Genomic DNA, 19,735 nt, shown 5'->3' with positions numbered 1-19,735 from the left:
GCTTTATTCATTCTTCGAGTATGCATGCGAATCTTTTCATTTATTGATTTGAAATTAGTTTAACTCATTTCCACACAAATAGTCACTGTAAACATGTCTCTATCTAAAATTAAAAAAAATGCCATCCATATTTCTGCACAGGATAGATGTAAGCAATATCAGAGTATTTTTCACGCTTCGGATGGAATAATGTTCTGTACCTCGTGTAATATTGCCGTGGATCACACAAGAAAGTGTGTTATCGATAAGCATTTGGATAGTAATCGTCACATAACAAATAAAAGAAAAAATGAACAAGAGGACAGCGAAGTGCAGAAAAAAAAACAAGCAACCGTGTCATCAATGTTCAAGAGAAAAACCGAATGTGCTGAAATGCGCAATCTTTTAAACTTTGAAATTGTTGACGCATTTACGAGTGCTAATATTCCGATTGAAAAACTGGATCACCCCAAAATGAGAGATTTTCTGACGAAAAATATTTCGGGTGCAGGTGCTTTACCTTGTGCTAATTCTCTTCGCCAAAATTATTTACCAAAAGTATTTGAAGTAAAGAAGAATGAATTGAAAGAAATTCTTCGTACTACTGATTCACTCTGCATCGGCTTCGATGAAGGCAGTGATGATAAAGACAATTATGTTTTACATATTTTAGCTGTCCCGCAATTTACAGATACTGCAATGATGCATCCTTATCTTCTTGATAGCATTCATCTTGAAGCTGTACAATCGACTACAGTTTCTCAAGCCGTAGTGCAGTGCTTGACAAATATGGAGATTGATTTCAACAAAGTTTCAGCAATCTTAACAGATAACGCAACTTACATGACTCGGGCATACAAGGAAGTGTTGCGTACTCTACTGCCCAATTCAGTGCACATGACCTGCAATGCTCACATTCTTAATTTAGCTTCTGATCAGTGGCGTGAACATTTTTCAGAGGTTGACAAATTCACAGGAAACTTTAAGAAATTGTTCAAGCATTGTCCTGCAAGAAAGCGCCGCTATTTAAAGTTTTTAACGGATAACAATAAGAAAGCTAAACTTTGTCCAGTACCAATAAAGACACGGTGGAATTCTTGGTTTAAATCAGTGCAATATCATGCTGAATATTGTAATGTTTACATAGAATTTTTTAGCAGTGAAATAAACCTTACTCCTGACACTGCTTGTTTCAATCAGTGCAAAGTTTTGGTGGAAAGCAAGTACGTTTGCAAAGATTTTCAATTCATTGCAGAACACGCTCAGTTATTAATGGATACTCTTCTCTTTTTCGAAACATGTGGTGTATCTATTCATAAAGCTTACAATAAGATTTTTGATCTGCGGTCTAAACTTCGATGTAATTCTCAGGCATCATACTCACGAAAAGATTCGCGCAACGTATTTCTTCAAGAAGTGTTTCACAAAACAATTGCAAAGTTGAATACTTACTACTCTCCAGAACTAGACGTATTCAAAAAACGCGGGCCCAAGTTTAGTCAACCTGCATTAAACTTCATGAAAACTGCTCGAGTTTTCGATCCAGAACAAATAGTCAACCTCAATATTGAAGACGACGATGTATTCAAGAATATTCCAGGAATGAGTGGTCAAGATATAAAACTCGAGTATGCTGCTTACAAAGAATATGTAAAAGAATGTTCAAACCAGGACATAATTAGATTCTGGAATTCAGAGGTAGTCTCAGAGAGATTTCCAGAACTTACAAAAAAGGCAAGACAAGTGCTCTCAGTGCTTCCTAATTCAGTAGATTGTGAAAGAGCAGTATCCTGCTACGGCCAAATTTTTACAAAACAAAGACAGAGTTTGAAAGAAAACGCAGCTTCTGGACTAACTTCTCTCCATTTTAATAAACTTTAATAATTGTTCTGATGTAGAAAATGGATGTACAATGCATAAGAAGGTAATTTAGTTGAAATATTTACTGTATTCATTGAAATTTTTTTATTTATTAAAACAGGAAAGAAAGTTGAACTTTTTTAAGAGATTTTTTTTTCAGTTTCAATTGTTTTCTGGGTCATTCGCAACCGATATGCATAATTTTTAAAAGACACCGCATCCTTGCCGCATAATTTTTAAAAATCGCCGCATCCTAGCCGCATAATTTTTAAAAAATTTCCGCATAATTTATAGGGCCCTAGTCATGATATACAGTATAATTCTCAACAAAATTTGGTCCCCAGATTCGTCAAAGTCATGGTCATGATCTTAGGCTCTGAAAAAAGTATTATTAAATTTCTATTTGCTTTGAAAGATTTCTACTTTAGTAAATTGTCACAAAAGGGAAATTAATCAAAAATCTTAAATGTTGCAGGGTGTGTTTAAAAACATAATGCAGTATATATGTATATTTTAATTACTAGCAATTACAGGGCAGACAACTTTCTTCTCGAAATTTCTTTTAGCGGTAGCTAAGTTTACGTTTTAATGTATAAATCCTTGCTTTGTAAATATGATTTAAAGTTATTTTCCACATCATCACATGAAAATTATTTAAAACTTCATTTGAAACGCCAATCTGGTTCAGCACTCTCGTGAAGAGGCTTTTAAAGTGTTGGCAGAATTACCAAACAATTCTGAAAGCTTTAGTTTTTAGCCCTGGCAATCTTAAAATTATGTGATTATTAAATATCAACCATTTTCAGGGCAGTGTTGACATTTCGGCAACACTTAATCCAAAAATTTTACAAACCATTGTAAATGAGCCGTGGTGGATTAGGAGATTGAGCATTCCCCTTCCAATGAGGTAGCCCGGGTTCGAATCTCAGCAATGACTGGTCGATACGAATTCCGCACCCGGCTTGCACCGACCACAGTGCTGACGTAAAATATCCTCAGTGGTAGACAGATCATGGGTTAGAGTTCCTTTGCCATCAGGCTAACCGTGAGATGTTTTTGTCTCCATGTAACTCAAATGCTAGTTAGTACCACAAAAAAAGCCCCCCACGATGTAAAATTCCTCCCAATACTTGATTCCGGAGTTTTCTTGTCTTCTTGATTGGGTTCAAAATTACAAGGCTACGGAGCTGTACATTAGTGGTCGTAAATCCACTTTCTTATTTTTGCTAAATTTTCTATTAAATGGCTCTTTCGTAAACAGATTTAACTTCATAGTGGTCAGATCGGACTACTTGTAATAAACCTAGTGGAGGCGTTGACTGATCACATCCAACATGTTAGAAATAAGGCAAATGCCGCAGTAATTAAACTGCAGAATCTACTCGATCAGTCCCGCAGTGGACTGATCGTTAAGACACGGTTCCCAGCAGATCACCGAAGTCAAGCATCACTGGCTGCGGTCAGTGTGCGGGTGGGTGACCACTTGGATCAGTCTGCATAGGGACCGAGGGTGTGCGGTATTGGTCCTCGTTAAACTGTGCTACCTTAAAGTGCTCGACTTCGCGCGCAGGTCGTCGGGCTACCGAAGCGGGGGTGCCATCCCCTCCGCAGACGATCAAAATTGTGATGGCATGTCTTCGGATCATCCTCCGGGATGCTTCCCAGACCGTCGCCAATAGCCCATTGTGCAGCTCTAGTGCGACGTAAATTATCAACAACAACAACTACTCGATCAAGGATACTTACAACTGAAACACAAAATGTTATTATATACCTCCATGATAAGACCAATAATGACATACGCATCGCAATGCCACAGACAACCAACTCAAGAAACTTGCTACACAACAAAACATTATTGTGAACAGAATTACCCAGGCCAGGTGGTTTCAAAAGAATACTGACATACGTACTGACCTAAAAATCGATTCATTTGATTAACATTTCAAGAAGCTCAACAAAAACTTCTTCTTGACTGCAATACTGCAAATTTTAACAATATTTTTAAATTTGAAAATCTTTAAGAAGATGCCACTCTTAAACCTATTTCACACTTCTTCACGAATGATGCGGTATCAATTCTCGAACATCATACGTAAATAGTTGTCTTCATTTGTATATGGCCAACATTCAGTGTTTGTTTCTCTTCATCAATTGCTAATCTTCATGCATTGTTTTGAGTCTGCAAACTTATCATCAAACATAACATCTCGATCAACTAAAGGCGAATAACCGTTTATTTCCTAGGCTTCATCCTATTACCTCATTGATCCACCACCAAGTCATGTATTTCAAGATGAATGGGAAAAGGGCTCAGTTCGAACTTTATGCCTACTATTAATATTGAAAGTTCACAGGAAAGTGATTTCATTTAAACCTAGAGTAAACCATGCTAAGAGAGCGTTTTCAAAATATCAAAATGCAAACAAATTACTGGAGTGGATATTTTTCACAGCGTAATCCTAAGTAATCATCTCATAATTCGTCAGCATTTTGATATTTTGGAAGAAAAAAAATTTTGTCTTCAGTATTTGAAACTTCATGGCTTACTATAGGTTTACTTGAATTCGCTTTTTCTATATTCGAAATTTTAAATTATTTATGAAGGTGACGGAAAATTTGCAATTTAATGTTTCTCCCGTGGCATCCTCTTAACTTGAGAAGTTTCCCTTACCATTTTATAAAATACCTAGAACTCTAAATGTTAAAATTTTTGTAAATTAATCTTTAGTAACCACTTTATTAAACGTCTCCAGGGTATTTTATACTCTAGAGTATTAAGAGTATTAAATTTGAGTAATGTTATGTAAGCCTACAATGGTTGCATCTGTTTTTTTAAAACCATTGGGAGAAGTGCAAAGGGTTAATATTAGTGCTCCTTGCTGACGTTTTAGCTCCTCAAAAAACTTATTGATATAGTTAAAGAACCAAATAAATGTAGTAAATAAACCAATAAGTGCTAGTAAATATATTTTAATATCTGAAATTCTGCCAGCATCAGGGATGACAGGTATTTCGCTTTGCATAATAGACAATTAGATACTAAATTTGGTAGAATTTCAGCTGATTCTGAAAATACCTTCTACCTACTTATACTAAAATACCTTATGCCTTACCACAAAAAGAGTGGCGCATTTTATAAACATGTTTTAAGTATGTATGCGCAGTGGTCGGTAATATATCCTCATTTATTTAGGTGGTCACTGACGTTAAAAATTTAAAAGAATGGTAGACCGAGAGTGAAGAAAAAATAGTTTTTGCTGATTTTTATCTACAAAAAGAGATTTAATAATTTTATAACCGTCGTTGAACAACCGACCCAATTACCAAAAGGGATTTGTAAATATAGAGAAATATATTTAAGTGCTAATATGAATTAAAAAAATTCCTAACGTGGAATTAAAATCTTTTAAGTTTTCAATAACCACATGAAACATTTGTCACCACATTTAAAATCTTTCCAGTTGCGGCAACCCTGTAACTATTGAAACATAAAAATGATTTCGCTAAAAGATTTTTCTCCCAAAGTGACTTCGCTGCATCCCTTAAAGAAAGGAGCAAGGAGGATCCACTTCTCTGGTGCGTAGGAAGTGGTAAGGCGATAATATACTTTAGTTAATTAAGGAGGATTCCTTAAAGTCATAAGTTGTTTTTTCAAGTGTTACTTATAAAGGACAAGACAAATGTATACGTATGTATCTTTACCCCCACAACCAAATTAGGTAAGATTACGTGCTTGTATAAATACAGGGCTGCTTACTTTCTACGTTTGATAGGAAAATTTCTTCGAATCGTTGCAAAGTTTATGTTTTAATATGTGATTTCTTGTTTAATAAATTTGATTAAAAGTTAGATTCAAAAGTTCATTTAAAAAGACATTTTATGCCAGTGTCTAGTTGAGAAGCTTTTAAAAGCATTTTAAAATGTAAGTGAAATTAATAAAAATTATCAAAACTTTAGTTTTGATTGTCTACCTCTCTATAAAATAGTTTGAAGAAAGCGTAATAAATAACAGCCCTGTAATTACACGAAAAAAGTTGTTCCTCAGTGCAATTAATACATTAGTTTAAATAAGAAGTTACCACTTTTATAAAAATTTAAAATATTTTGGTATTTACGAACAAACTAAAAACTTTTATTTAATTATTCAAATCTAATAAGCTAGCCAAAATCTCAGTTTTGAAGACAGAAGACAAATAGAATTTCAAAATTTTAAGTGCAAAAGACAAGGCTTCCGTGCTTGGTAGTGCCATCTAGTGAGCTTCTTTCGAATCTATACTCAAAAAATTAGCAACAGAAATTAAAATTTAAAAAAAAACTATTTTTATATTTCTTTTAAATTATACTGCTGTAATAATTCAACCTGGATCTAAATTAATAGTTTTGAAATAAAAAAAAATCAAGAAAAATGCAATTTTATTTTTCTAGTGTTAATTTTGTGTCACAGCACCGCTGTGAGTCATATTTTTTTTCAAATAAATTGACTTTTTAGAGAAAACTATTTTTTAACATTGCATTGAACACATTGAATTTTTAAAAAAAATTCACATTTTCAAGCTAAGTTTCTATTTTTTTTAATGGGATGACCGCAAGTAACGTAGTGTGGGTATCTCGATCCTAATTGGTTTTTGAAACGTGACATTTGTTTACGTTAGTAACTTTTCTTTCCATTCTATTTCAAGTAAGCCAAGCTCGTCAAGTATCAATTCTCTTAAGTGACACATTCTATATTCTATCACTAATATTTAAATTCTTTCACAATATATTTCTTAACACAAAGACAGACACGGAGCCAAGAGGAGCATAAACAAGCTAATTATGCATCGAAGTTTCCAGGTACACAGAACAAAAATATATCATGGTTACAATAAAAGGCATAAACAAATATTAAATATAAGTTAAGTAAAAGAAGTAGACGAGAAATAATTAATTATATTTTAACAAATTCGATGTGCGATATGGTGTTGTATTTAATTAACTCCATATAAATTAACCTCCTAACTCATAAGAAGAAATTTCAGTTCGACTTTAACTCGCCATCTTGTTTAAAAGTGATTAGCTGGAGCTGACGTCATAGGTCATGTGTCTGTGTATCTGTGATCGTCTTCTTCACTAGTTGCAAGTAGTCAATTACAAGGAGCCACCACCTCTGTTGACTCCTCTCACCAGTACCCGTCCTTGATTCCTCTTTTTTTTAAAGTAAATATTTTCAACAAAAAAAAAAGAGAGATAATTTTGTTTAGAAATATGCGATTAATATAATTCTATATAATAGAAAATTTTAATATATGTTAATCGTAAAGAAAAGAAGATAACCTGGATTCGAAAAATAATCAATTGTACTTGGGAAAAAATATTGAAATTTAGGAATACAAAATGTTATCTACAATAAGAAGTAATAAATAAAAAGTAGTTTTATTTGTTAAGAATCAACATCTCTCACTTTCTTATCTTTTTAGTAATATTTATTCAGTTTTATGTTACTTTTGTCATTAAGTCAAGTTTGAGCTTATAAAATAAAGATCTCGAGAGAATTAAATTTGTCTACAACAATGGATAAATAATCATTGGTCAAAAAAGTGAAGGAAGAAAAATCTGAAAAGAGCACTTAGAATTGCAATAACTTTCGAAAAACCTTACATTTAGAGCAGTGGTTCCTAAACTTTTTTGTCTCATAGATCCCTTGCCATGATTTTTGGTTTCGGGTAGACCACCTACTTACCTGATATTGATTTTTTGTAATTTCATCAACTTAAAAAGTATCTTTGACAGCTGGTATAGTGCTACTCACTGTGAAAGATTTAAATTTCTAACTGAACACATGTTAATTTTATACATTTGTTAATTAAATTCAAATTAAAACGAACCAAATTAAAATTTAGTATTGATTATATAAAATAACTAAGCAATAAATAAATGCTTTTAATGGGAGGGATGAACTTGATGCTTTAACAATAAATTATCAGCATTTGGCATAAATTTAGTTGGGTTTAATCTCATATCTCCTTGGTTAATGATGTCGAGTCTGTTTCTTTTTTTACCACGTTTATATAAACTTGCCTTCGTGTATGTCTGTCCGGGTGGAATTTTGTAATCGATTATAAACTAACTTCCCGACTAGCTACAAACTTCAAATTTGGCACATAGTTCAGAATTGGATGACAATGCATGAAAATGAAGACAAAAAAGACATACAAAGTAAAATAAAATTAAAATTTTAAAAATAAATTATTTTCGAGATTGTCTTTTGTTGTCGATTCCATCATTTCAAATTACATGTCAGGTGAAAAGATTTTCATTGTCGGAGTATTTTTATTGGCTGAAAAATCACGTGGTAGGATCCAGTTTTTCCTTATTCATTTCCAGATTGTTTTGGTTGTCAACAGCATAAAACTAATGAAAGTCGTAAAGGTATTCGCGATCGCAACGAACTATAGGGGGCGTTGTTGTATGAGACGCTTACCTGCGATTTCCATATGAACCGTCATTCAGTTACTCTGGAGACGTCGTTAAAGTAGCGTGTAGCATTGCAACGTTCCTTCTTTAATGTGGCTTATTAAATTTAAAAAAGAAAAATGCTTGATCTTCTTTCTTGTACAACCGAAAACAAAATGGTATCTCTTTTTATTAGAGAAGGAATATCCAAAACACATCGGAAAAATATTTGTACGATAACAGAAAAAAATATGTATATTCTTATAAGAGTTAAAACCTAATGCCCGAGAAATAGTATTACTAAATTTAATGATATAACATGAAAGGCCCATTTAAACTTTACATTCTATAGTTTTAAGAATCATATTAGTTCAAAAATTAAAATGAACAAAAAGTATACATAAGCCTCATAATTTTATGAAATTTAATTTTGTAAACAAAGTTTTTTGACAACAATTTTTATCAAAAAATTTCAAGTTTCAATAAAAATCATTATTTAGAAACTAAGAAACGTAAAATAAAGAATGCTGACGAAACAAAAACAAAAGAAAAAAAAAACAATTCTTTTTTGTCGCCATTTTTAGTGCTACGAATATTCGTCTTTGGGATTTGCCAAAAACAAAACAAGATGCAATTTTATTTTTTCAAGAGGGAAATATTTTACCGAAAAAACGAAAATGTACCAATTCCCACAACATAAAACTTTATCTTGGCAAACGTACGTTTTGGAAATGTTATTTCATTTGGAATCTTATTCATCAGAGTTCATATGGCGATATGATTGTTTTGAATCTATGCTAAACTCTATATCGGCTCATTTTCCACCGAAATCCAATTAACTATTTTGATTTTAAATAAAGTGTTTTATTTTATGAACTGTCGCAAAAATTTTAAGTGTAGATTGGCGGCACTTAAAAACCGCCAAATCTGTAGCGGCGGTGGCGTTAATACGTCGTAAGTACCGAATTTTTATTCCATACTTTTCTGAATCATATTATTTCAAACATTGGAATATACAAGAAGTATACATAAACACATAATGTTATACCATTTAATTTTTCAAAAGTATTTTGAGAACAATTTTTATCAAAAAATTATAAACTAAAAAACGGAAAATAAAGAATTCTTAGGATAAAAAAAAACGATTTTAAGAATTATTAACATTGAAATAAAAACTTTCATATTGTTTCTTTTTTTTATTATTCTTATAGTTCTTAATCAGACGTAAAAAACCATTCTGTAGAGAACCATCATCAAATGAAAAAAAAAATATTTACAAGCAAATTTTTTATTGTAAAAATCATTGCACTTACCTGATTTATGATTCCCGGAGAATTCCAAAATGATAAGTTCCTTGTTTGAAAACTTTATTCTCAAATAATAGATACATAGTTTATACCTTCATTACTTTTAGATAACATACTACACAGCAAAATTTTATAATTGATATGAATTTGAATATGTAGCTAAAAACAGAATAGCTGAATTCTAGTTGAACTTATTCTTTCAAAATTAAAAAAAACTTACCAAGAAAACGATTTAAATTAATTAAGAATCAGCACAAATGGCACTATTTCAAGTAACTTGGATAATTTTTTATTGTTGTTTTCCGAATTATATGGATACAGAAATATATACTATTCTATAACGAAGAAGAATATGCTATAACTATTACAATTCTGTATGTTCTGAATTCATATTTATTCACTGGAATGACGAAAGCAATGTTGACTTCACTTTAATTCGTAATGAATTGAAGACAGAAGAAATGCATTTTACCTTAATACACACATCTGTAACAGTATCCGAAATCGGAAGTCATCAGTTGCAAGTTTGTTGATAATAGAAATTAAAAATTATTGAGGAATTTTTCTTCAAATGTTTGGCGTGTTCTGTTCCTGAAAGATTTACTAATATTCTGGAGATTTTTTTCAAGTTCTTCGGCCTTTTCTTTAGGGAAATTTTGTTTCTTATTTGCTGCTAAAAAATGGCGTCTGATTCAGTCAATGACTTTGATGGAACTAAATGAAAACGTGATAAATTAATGTCCGATATTTACAGGCTCCCGCTAGACGGCGTACTCGAGCATTGCGATCGCGAATTGTTTTTCTATAAAGATTTTTGTATCCCTAATTTAAAATGAAAGTTCTATTATTTGTAGTAGTCTTGACTACTCTTGACTAAGAAAAATAATCTAAATGAAAATATATATTTTTAAAAACCACGTTTTTTGTAGTGAAGTTAAGAAGAGACTGTCGTAAAGGTAAGAAGAGACTGTTTTCTTTTAATTATAATTAAAAAGTAATAATTTTTAAAAAATATAAAATAAAAATTAAAAAAATTATAATTTAAAATAAAAAAATTCAAAATGAAAAATAATATTTTTAAAAACTACGTTTTTGTAGTGGAGAATAATAATTAAAAAAAAATTGAAAAACGAAAAACGTGGGGCGCATGAAATACATAACAGTACATACACACATACATATACACATTTTCTTACTCATACACAAGCACAGCCGCATATACATCCACATACATATGCATATACACAAATATATTCCACATCCACATTCAGATACAATTACAATTACAGATATATACATACACATATTCTCAAGAACACACATACACACACTAATATAACATTACTGTTATGTATTTCATGCGCCCCACGTTTTTCGTTTTTCAAAATTTTTTTTAATTATTATTCTCCACTACAAAAACGTGGTTTTTAAAAATATTATTTTTTATTTTGAATTTTTTTCTTCTTTTTTTTTGTTAGAAGATTGGCTACTGCGCTGAAACCCATTTCCACTAGGTATGAAGAGGGAAAAGCAATTAAAAACTTTCTCGGGAAATACCGTATAATACGGGATAACTAATCAATCTCCGCGATCTTGTGCGCAGATAAAGTTGGAGGTCTAGCTAGCTAAAGAGTTGACACAGGCAAGGTACAATTTACAGCGGAAAAATACTTTTTTGTTACAAAATAAAACCTTACACTCAGAGAAAATAAAAACGCACGCGGGCGGAGCTCCAGGCAACTGCTAGTTTATAATAATTCAGTTTTTCATATATCAGAAAGTAATCCTAATAACTTAAATTTTAATAACATTTTTACTTCATAGCTACTTTATAAATTATGTAGAATGTAGATAGATATATGTCTTCATATTATAAGGAAGTTTAATGTAAGTAAATAGGTACTATCAGTCAGTTGATTATTTCATTCATGAAATGCCAATATTAAAGTCACGACCTGCTTATATGAGATCCATTATTGTTGACACCCATTTTTATTTCATGGACTCCCAATTTATTTTTCACTTGACATGGACCCCTTGCAAGTTGTCATCGACCACTGGGGGTCGATATAGACCCCTGTGGGAATCACTGGTTTCGAGCATAAATGAAAATTGCTGTTTGAACACATCAAATTTCAATTCAATAGTTGCATTCCAGCGGATAGCAGATCGACAGACATGTTATTTTTTAAAAAATTAATGATTGATAATTCTCGATCAAATAAATTATTAAATTTTAAATTTTTTTATTCCCTCGAACATTTTGTAAAGTTTTCTAATCAGCTTCGCACTTTCAAGTTTCTAAGTCCTATATATTTTGCGTAAAACGAAATGCTAAAAATGATGCGAAACATTTTCAAAAAAGGTGCTTAAAATTTTAATAACTTTCGAACGAATTGGAATTTAAAAAAATAAATATTTTTAAACACGCTTTTGGAGCTATATTAACTTTCTAAAACACGTGTTTTGAGCTATGTCTTTTTTCTTAAGCACGCGTTTTGAGCTATATCCATTTACTTAAAAGCGCGTTTTTAGCTGTCTCCATTTTCTCAAATCGACATTTCGAGCTATGTCCATTTTCTTCAATCATTTTGAGCTATGTCCATTTTCTTAAACACACATTTCGAATTGTGTCCAGAATTAAAAGCTCATCAACGATCTGTAAAAAACTTCACCTTACTAAGGAAAATATATATAAATACATCATAGTAAAAGAAATCACAACTTAGGCACAAGTTTTTGATTGCTTATATCCAGCCAGTTCGAACTCTTTATTTACAATCAGTGTGTCAGTGTCAGCAAAACTTCGTGTTAATATACCCTTCACTTTTCTTAATTGCATTTAAATATAAGAATCTTCAGTAAAAATGTAAATATTTGGTTGCATTTTGAATAAATTTTAAAGTTACTCAAGTTACTAAGAATATATACACTAACTTAGTTCATGTGCAAATGTTTTTTAATTAACACGTTACCGCTTTTAATGTGCCAATCGTGCTTAGAAACACAACTTTTTTTATGGCTTATAATTGTCGTATGAAATTCGGCGTCAGTCGTAAGTTTGGAAGTGTAAATTATCATACTTTATAACACTTTGACCTTTAAAATTCTCGACGACTGTAACTGTTCTTTGCTCAAAGCGTCGGTGTTTTTCTTCTTTCAATAATTAGCAAATAAGTAAATGCATTAATGCACTTTTTACTTATGATATTCCTTTTCGCAACCTTTGTCCCAAGATTTTCAAGTATTTTAGAGCTAAGCAAGGATACCGCAGATGACTAAAAATGTTAAAAGTGGTAGAAATTTAATTCATTTTAGTTTTTTTTTTTATCTCTATAATTATTCAATCGTAACTACCACTATGACTTGCATTTCAAAAAATTCATATTTAAAAGAAAACATTATTCAACCTAACGCTATAAAAATTTATATTTCTCGAAAGCTATAGATTTTTTAACAAAGATATCGAGTTAATTTTTTGTCTGAATGTATGCACAAGTTTAAAAAGAACGTGTTGGTTTGCATGCATATATACATATACATTTATCTGCCCCTTTGAAAATAACTCTTTAAACAAAAAAAAATTACCTTAACATAAATTAATAAAACATAACGTAATAAATCAATTAAACCATAACAGTGCAGCAAAGCAAAATTCAGATTTGTTCTGCACTTCGCATTACTTTACTGACAAAATCAAATTGGCTTCAAGGTAATAATGTATTTATATATAACGTTGTTAAAAATTTGAAGTATTTTATAGCCTATGTAAGATCTTTTGTTTCAGGTCCCGCAGTGGACTGATCGTTAAGACACGGTTCCCAGCAGATCACCGAAGTCAAGCATCACTGGCTACGGTCAGTGTGCGGGTGGGTGACCACTTGGATCAGTCTTCGTAGGGACCGAGGGTGTGCGGTATTGGTCCTCGTTAAACTGTAAAGTGCTCGACTTCGCGCGCAGTTCGTCGGGCTACCGAAGCGGGGGTGCCATCCCCTCCGCAGAGGATCAAAATTGTGATGGCATGTCTTCGGATCATCCTCCGGGATGTTTCCCAGACCGTCGCCAATAGCCCATTGTGCAGCTCTAGTGCGACGTAAATTAACAACAACAACATCAAAATCCGAAGCGCTTATTCCTACCACTCCCTACGTAACTAAGAAGTGAGGAGCAGTGTGTCTGCTTGATATTTTGAAAATAATACCTAAGACAAAAATCATATGACTTTAACTTATCATGTCATGAATTAAAATGTAGTATCGTCACCTACTTCCCTTCCTACTACTACGTCCTACGTACCAAAGAAGAAGTCACACTTATTAATCACTCGACTGAATTCCAAAAAAAAAAAAAAAAATCCTGGTTTGGATTAATTATTAAGATGAATAAAAAATGTAGCTTGTAGAGAAGACCGATTGCAGATTTTAAATCAGTGAGGCGGAAGTATCTAAGACCTGCTAAAAAATTTCATGAAACAGAAAAAGATTTGTTCTCCTTTGCAATGGATTCATCAATTTTCAGATATGTAAGGATTAGGTAAAATTGATTTACTGAAATTTTACTTCAGTGAAACAGTTTCAATGAAAATCGATTCTCCACAGCGATAGAAAACATTTTCCAATACAACTGAAAGTTTGTTATTAGAACACATTATTTAACACAAAATCTCTTGTTTAGAAATGCAAGAGTAAGAAAGATTTCTCACTCCTGTCTAAAATTAAAACTGATTGAACTTTTACAACTCATTAACTACGTCAACGGTTTGAACCGCTCTAACAAATATCGAGCCTGCTCCAATGACTCCTTTTTACGGAACTAGCCCAAATGTCACGGAATTTAATGCTTAATAACCAGACTAAATATATTGCACAGTCAAAGCTCAGGCATTTTTCAGATAAAATTATTCGGAGAATTTTTGATTTGTTTCAGAGATTATGGATTCGCTAAACATGCTTATTGATTTCCGGAAATGATTTAGAACGTTTTCAAGGGTGCAATTTTCGTGATGTTTAAATATTCGATCTTTTCTCGCAGATGGAATTGATGAGAGTTAAAACAGATTTGTCGATTCGAGAGAATGATTTATGATCTGGTAAATGAGAAATTCTTTTTTCATTGTTTATATTTTTCTTATTGTAGATATTTTTAAAAAAAGCTAGAATAGTCTTTTGTTCGTTTGGCTCTCCCCCCTCCATAATTGTATCGCATTCATCATTGTTTTTCTTCTCAAAAAGTAGATATTTTCCACGAAAACAAAGAGCATTTTGGTTATAAAAAACATAATTATTCTCCAATTAAGAAAATTTTGTTAGCATGTCAATTGTAACGAAATGAATGATTAAGTTGATTTGAAAAATAATCAATTGTACTTTAAATAAAAAAAAAGTAATGAATATAGATTGTGTAACTCAGTGTTTCCCAAACTTATGACTTTTGTGTACCCTTTCTAAATTTTTCGTAACTCCGTGTACCCCTAATAAAAAATGAATGTATTTTTTACTATAAGCAGTTTCACAAAAGTTAAAAATCACTACTGGCTGTTGATACCACTAATTATTAACTGTTATAACTCTGCAAAAAATAGCCAATAGAAAAATACATAATCGTAAATTTTCATGGCTAGCTTTGATTTTAAATAAGAAATTTTGAAATTTTCGCTTGTTACAAGATAGTTTGCATAAGAACGCGTACCCCAGCTAAAGTGTTCTCGTACCCGTAGGGGTACGCGTACCACACTTTAGGAAACACTGGTGTAACTCAATAAATAGAAAAAAATTATTTTACGGTTTTTATCTTTCTTTTATTATTATTTTTTAAAAACGTTCCTATAATGAATGCTAAAGTTATATAGTATATTATGAAAAAATCATATTATTTTGTATTTTCTAAAGTAAGATTAACGAAGGCTTAAGTTTACAATCTTTGATAATTGGATTGTGTTCTTGAATTAATTTTTTATGGTTGATCGTCCCTTCTATTCATGACCACTAACCTGCATCAAGTGCTAAAAAGCTAGTCTATATAGCAATAACATGATAAGCTATATACGAGCATCTTACGCTTATTTGCTGGTTAAGCTTTTTCCAAATAGAGAAGTAGACACTTTAACGAATTATTATATGCTTTTTAAATAGGCTATGAAGTCATTTTTGGTATGAACAGTCAGCATGATGCGCAATAATTTAATTACTACTAATATAAGAGCTAATGTAATATTTAACAACATTACATAAAATATTATATTCAATAATACATAATATTATATTCAATAATACGTAATATTAAATCCAATAATATTATTCAGAATATTAAATAATATTCCAACTAGCATTTTGACTTAAAATTATCCTCTATTTGATTACTTAACATTTGGGACCACTCTTTTAGAGAAGGAGCACCTCATATTATTAAGCCAAATCTGAACTGAAAAAAGAGCGATTTTTTTCTAAATATAAAAACCATGTTGCCTTTTTTAACAATCTCTCTATAAATATCTAAAACAATTTTACGCTTCAAGCATATCAGAATTACTTAATATCATTAATATCTTATGAAATGAAGCAGATTTGAATTCAGAAATCATATTATTTATTTTATTGGAAACAAAATTATTTGTTTGAGAATATCACCACTCAAAATAAGCTGCAGTAAGTAGCTGATAGGAAGAAAAAAATACACGAATTAAGCATTTTAGTTTTTTAAGAAAATAAGTAAAAAAATAGCAGCCGATTTTTATGTAACAATGAACTAAACACATTCTTTCATTTATTTTTAGAATTGTAGCGCCGTAGATTAAACAAATTTCGTTTCCATGGCAAAATGGGTTAAAGAAAAAATATATAATTCTTAAAACACTTTTATTTTAAAACTTTGACAAATTAATACACTTTGAAATTACAAAAAACCTTTTTTTTTTCATTTTACAGAGAAAAATTGTATCAGTGTGTGAAGAGTTATCTTGACTACGTCAACCTTCATCTATGAAAACCTTCAGCATTTGTCCACAGAATGCCCCTATTCTTCAAAAACTTTGAGTCTTTACCCACAGAATGTCCTTATTCTTCAAAAGCTTCAAGTATTTCCCTTCGTTTTAGCCAACCTTGGACTGCTCATGCTGTGGACTTTTGTCACAGAATGCCACTATTCTTTGAAATCTTTTGTCCACAGAATGCCCCTATTCTTCTAAAGCTCAAGTCTTCACCTTCGGTTTTAGCCAACCATCACGACTTTACGGAAACGTGACACACAGGTTCATTCTTTTGACGGGGTCAATAATTTCAGTTTTGTGAAAAAGTTTAAAAGGGGCCAGGTTGCCAGCTACTAAATCTGTATGTGAACTATCAGTATTCATTGTTGAAAAGTTTTGTCTTAACTTAATGTCATATACAAGCTTAAATACTAAAAAAAAATTCTTGAAAATAAATCAAGCCTTAGCAGCAATTCGACTGGGACGAATCGCATTGGGACGAAGAGGTGAAATAACATTGCTTCGCTTGTTCTGATCACGAAGCATTCTAATAATGCTGGAACAGTTTCAAGGGTGCAGGTGAGCAATATCGACTTGAGGATGTGTGCAGTCTATAATATTCTTAAAATTGAAGTAATAAATGCTTGGAATTGAAAGCATAGGCATTTTTGTTTTCAAAAACGTCGATTTTGGTAGCAATACAGCATATTGAAATTTTTTTATCTTACCATTATATTAAAATTTGTCTACCATTTTTAGATTAATTATAAGACATTTGATATAGATATGATTTGCGATTTTATTTACTTAGTTACCCGCAACAAAACTATTTATGGATTTGAAATTCCAACACCCCAATTTGGTAAGCCTTGTATGGATGCAACGAAAAATTATTTCCCAGTGTTATCAATTTCCTTACTCTATAATTGAACCATAATTTTCCTGGCTTGGGAAAATATTGAAACAAGTATTGAAAAGTATATATTTTAGTAACTTCCATTTTATAACTCTTGAATGCAATATCGCATACAAGTAACCTGGTCTTTCTCTTTTTTTTCTTTCTTTTCACTTATGCATTTCCCTTTTGAAATAAGTCAACAGCTTTAAAATGAAAATTCCGAAAGAATGGAGATGTTTCATATAAAATGAATATCTTTGTCGTTATGTATGCTGCGTGACCATCGAAACGAGTAAGCATTCATCTTAGTAACAAATCCAACTTTGAGGAAGTTTGACATCTGGTTTAGAAGAGGCTCTTTTTTTCTGTTTCCCAAATAGGATTCTTTCACATTCTTGAAATTTTCAGTAAAGTGGAAAAAATGATAGGGAGATCAAAAAGACATGGGTTTAGGTTTGAATAACGTTCTTGCTGATTTTATTTGATCGAATTTCAGTTTGCGGAAAGGGAAAAAATGAAACCTTTTTTTCAATGTCTTTATACCGTTATATTTTTTCTTCCGTTCAGCAGTTTCTATAGTTTCAAATAACGATATTTCACAATTTTTGATTGAAAAAATAGTTGAGTATAACTCATCACATTTTTAAGGAGTTCTAAATTTTTGATACGTGAATAAATAATAATCCTTTGTACCGGAAAATTCCGATGCGATTCCATTTATAATGTCAGCCCTGACAATTTTATTACTTTAACGTCTTCATATTTAGCAATCACTATACTTTAGGATCACTAATTATTACATCAAAGAGAAAGATATCCATATCTCGCGTTTGTATAGTTGGCTATAAAATGTTCAAAGTGTTCACCCTTTAATTGTGGACATAGTCAATCTGTGCACGATACTCTCAATACCAATAGTGATACTGTCACTATGTCTACGTCCTATTAACCTGTTAGTGCCCAGCGTCATATTCATAGGACAGTTTCCTTTTTCAAAAACATATATTGTGGTGGGACAATTGTTTCAATTTTCTTCTTTTATCTAAGAAAATCAAAAGTTTCCCTTCCACCACAATTTATTAGTGATTCTATCACTAGATGTATAACTAGGGACACTAGGGACATTTCGAACTGAAATGGTAACAAATAGTTGATATTAGCCATTTAGTTGAATGATATATTATACCACTTTTTCATAAAACCACTTTTTGCGAAGTCCGGATAAAACGGGTTAATACCTGTCCTAAAACTGAGAATTTAATGCTGCTTGTGGCCCTTTACCCCTTTGCCATGAACTTCTAGTGTTGCAGTGGTAGACAATATGGTGGTGGTGGGGGCATGCAAATAGAGTAGAAAAGAGGCATTTTGCCACTATATACATAAGTGAAGTTTTTAGTCTTTCTGAATCTTGGAGAGAAATGTGTCTCTACTGAAACAGGCTGCAGTTTGTCGCATTCCAATGGTTTCTGGTATCATGTCGAATTGGAAAATATCATTCAACTAGGCTTCGCTGCACTGTTGGGCCTTGTAAAAAAAGAATTCAATTTAGCTATATGTTGGTAACGATAATCAATTTTTGGATAGCGGTGTTGCGCATGAGCCATCTGATTTAGGTCAATTTTCGTCGAGTCTTATTTTGGCATCTTGTCAATTTTCTTTTAGTGAGGCAGGGGATGTATTGCATCAACCCCTTAACTTGTGCGTTTGAGTTAATTCGAACGCGCTAAACAGGCCGAACTGTGCACACTCGAGATAATTCGAGCGACTTTGTATTTTATGCTGCTATAATTTTTCATACTCGAATATAATCGAGAAATAAAAATAACAATGTGAAAGCTAAGAAAAAAAATCGTTTTTATTGATATTTATCACTTACATAGGATTGTAAGCTATAACACTTATTTATTTAAGAATAAAATATACAGAGATGTCAACTTGCACCAGACAGCAAATATATATTTTAAAGTGGTAGTTTATCAATTGTGATTCTTGATTTAATAAATTCAATTTAGTAGATTTTTCCCCACCACTATTTCTAAATAATTCGTAGACTTATGTAATTCACCACTTCACTGTACTTAAGGCAAGCTATACCTTTTAAAAAGCAAGCAAAAATAGTCACATAATTGCAAAATTTGCTTTGAAGTTATTTACCGTTTTAAAATTATTTAGACGTGTCCGGAGCAGTGCTTCTCTGAATAAAGCCTTTTTCCATGGAACAAAAGCGCAAAATATTCAAATTGTCCACCAAAAGAAAAGACAATGTTCTGGAGTATGTTATTTTACATTAAA

Source organism: Parasteatoda tepidariorum, chromosome 6, assembly GCF_982258835.1.
Source record: "Parasteatoda tepidariorum strain Cologne lab strain chromosome 6, Ptep-v5.0, whole genome shotgun sequence".
Taxonomy (NCBI): domain Eukaryota; kingdom Metazoa; phylum Arthropoda; class Arachnida; order Araneae; family Theridiidae; genus Parasteatoda; species Parasteatoda tepidariorum.
The sequence above is the reverse complement of the archived record's forward strand: the minus strand, read 5'-3'. Positions refer to the sequence as shown.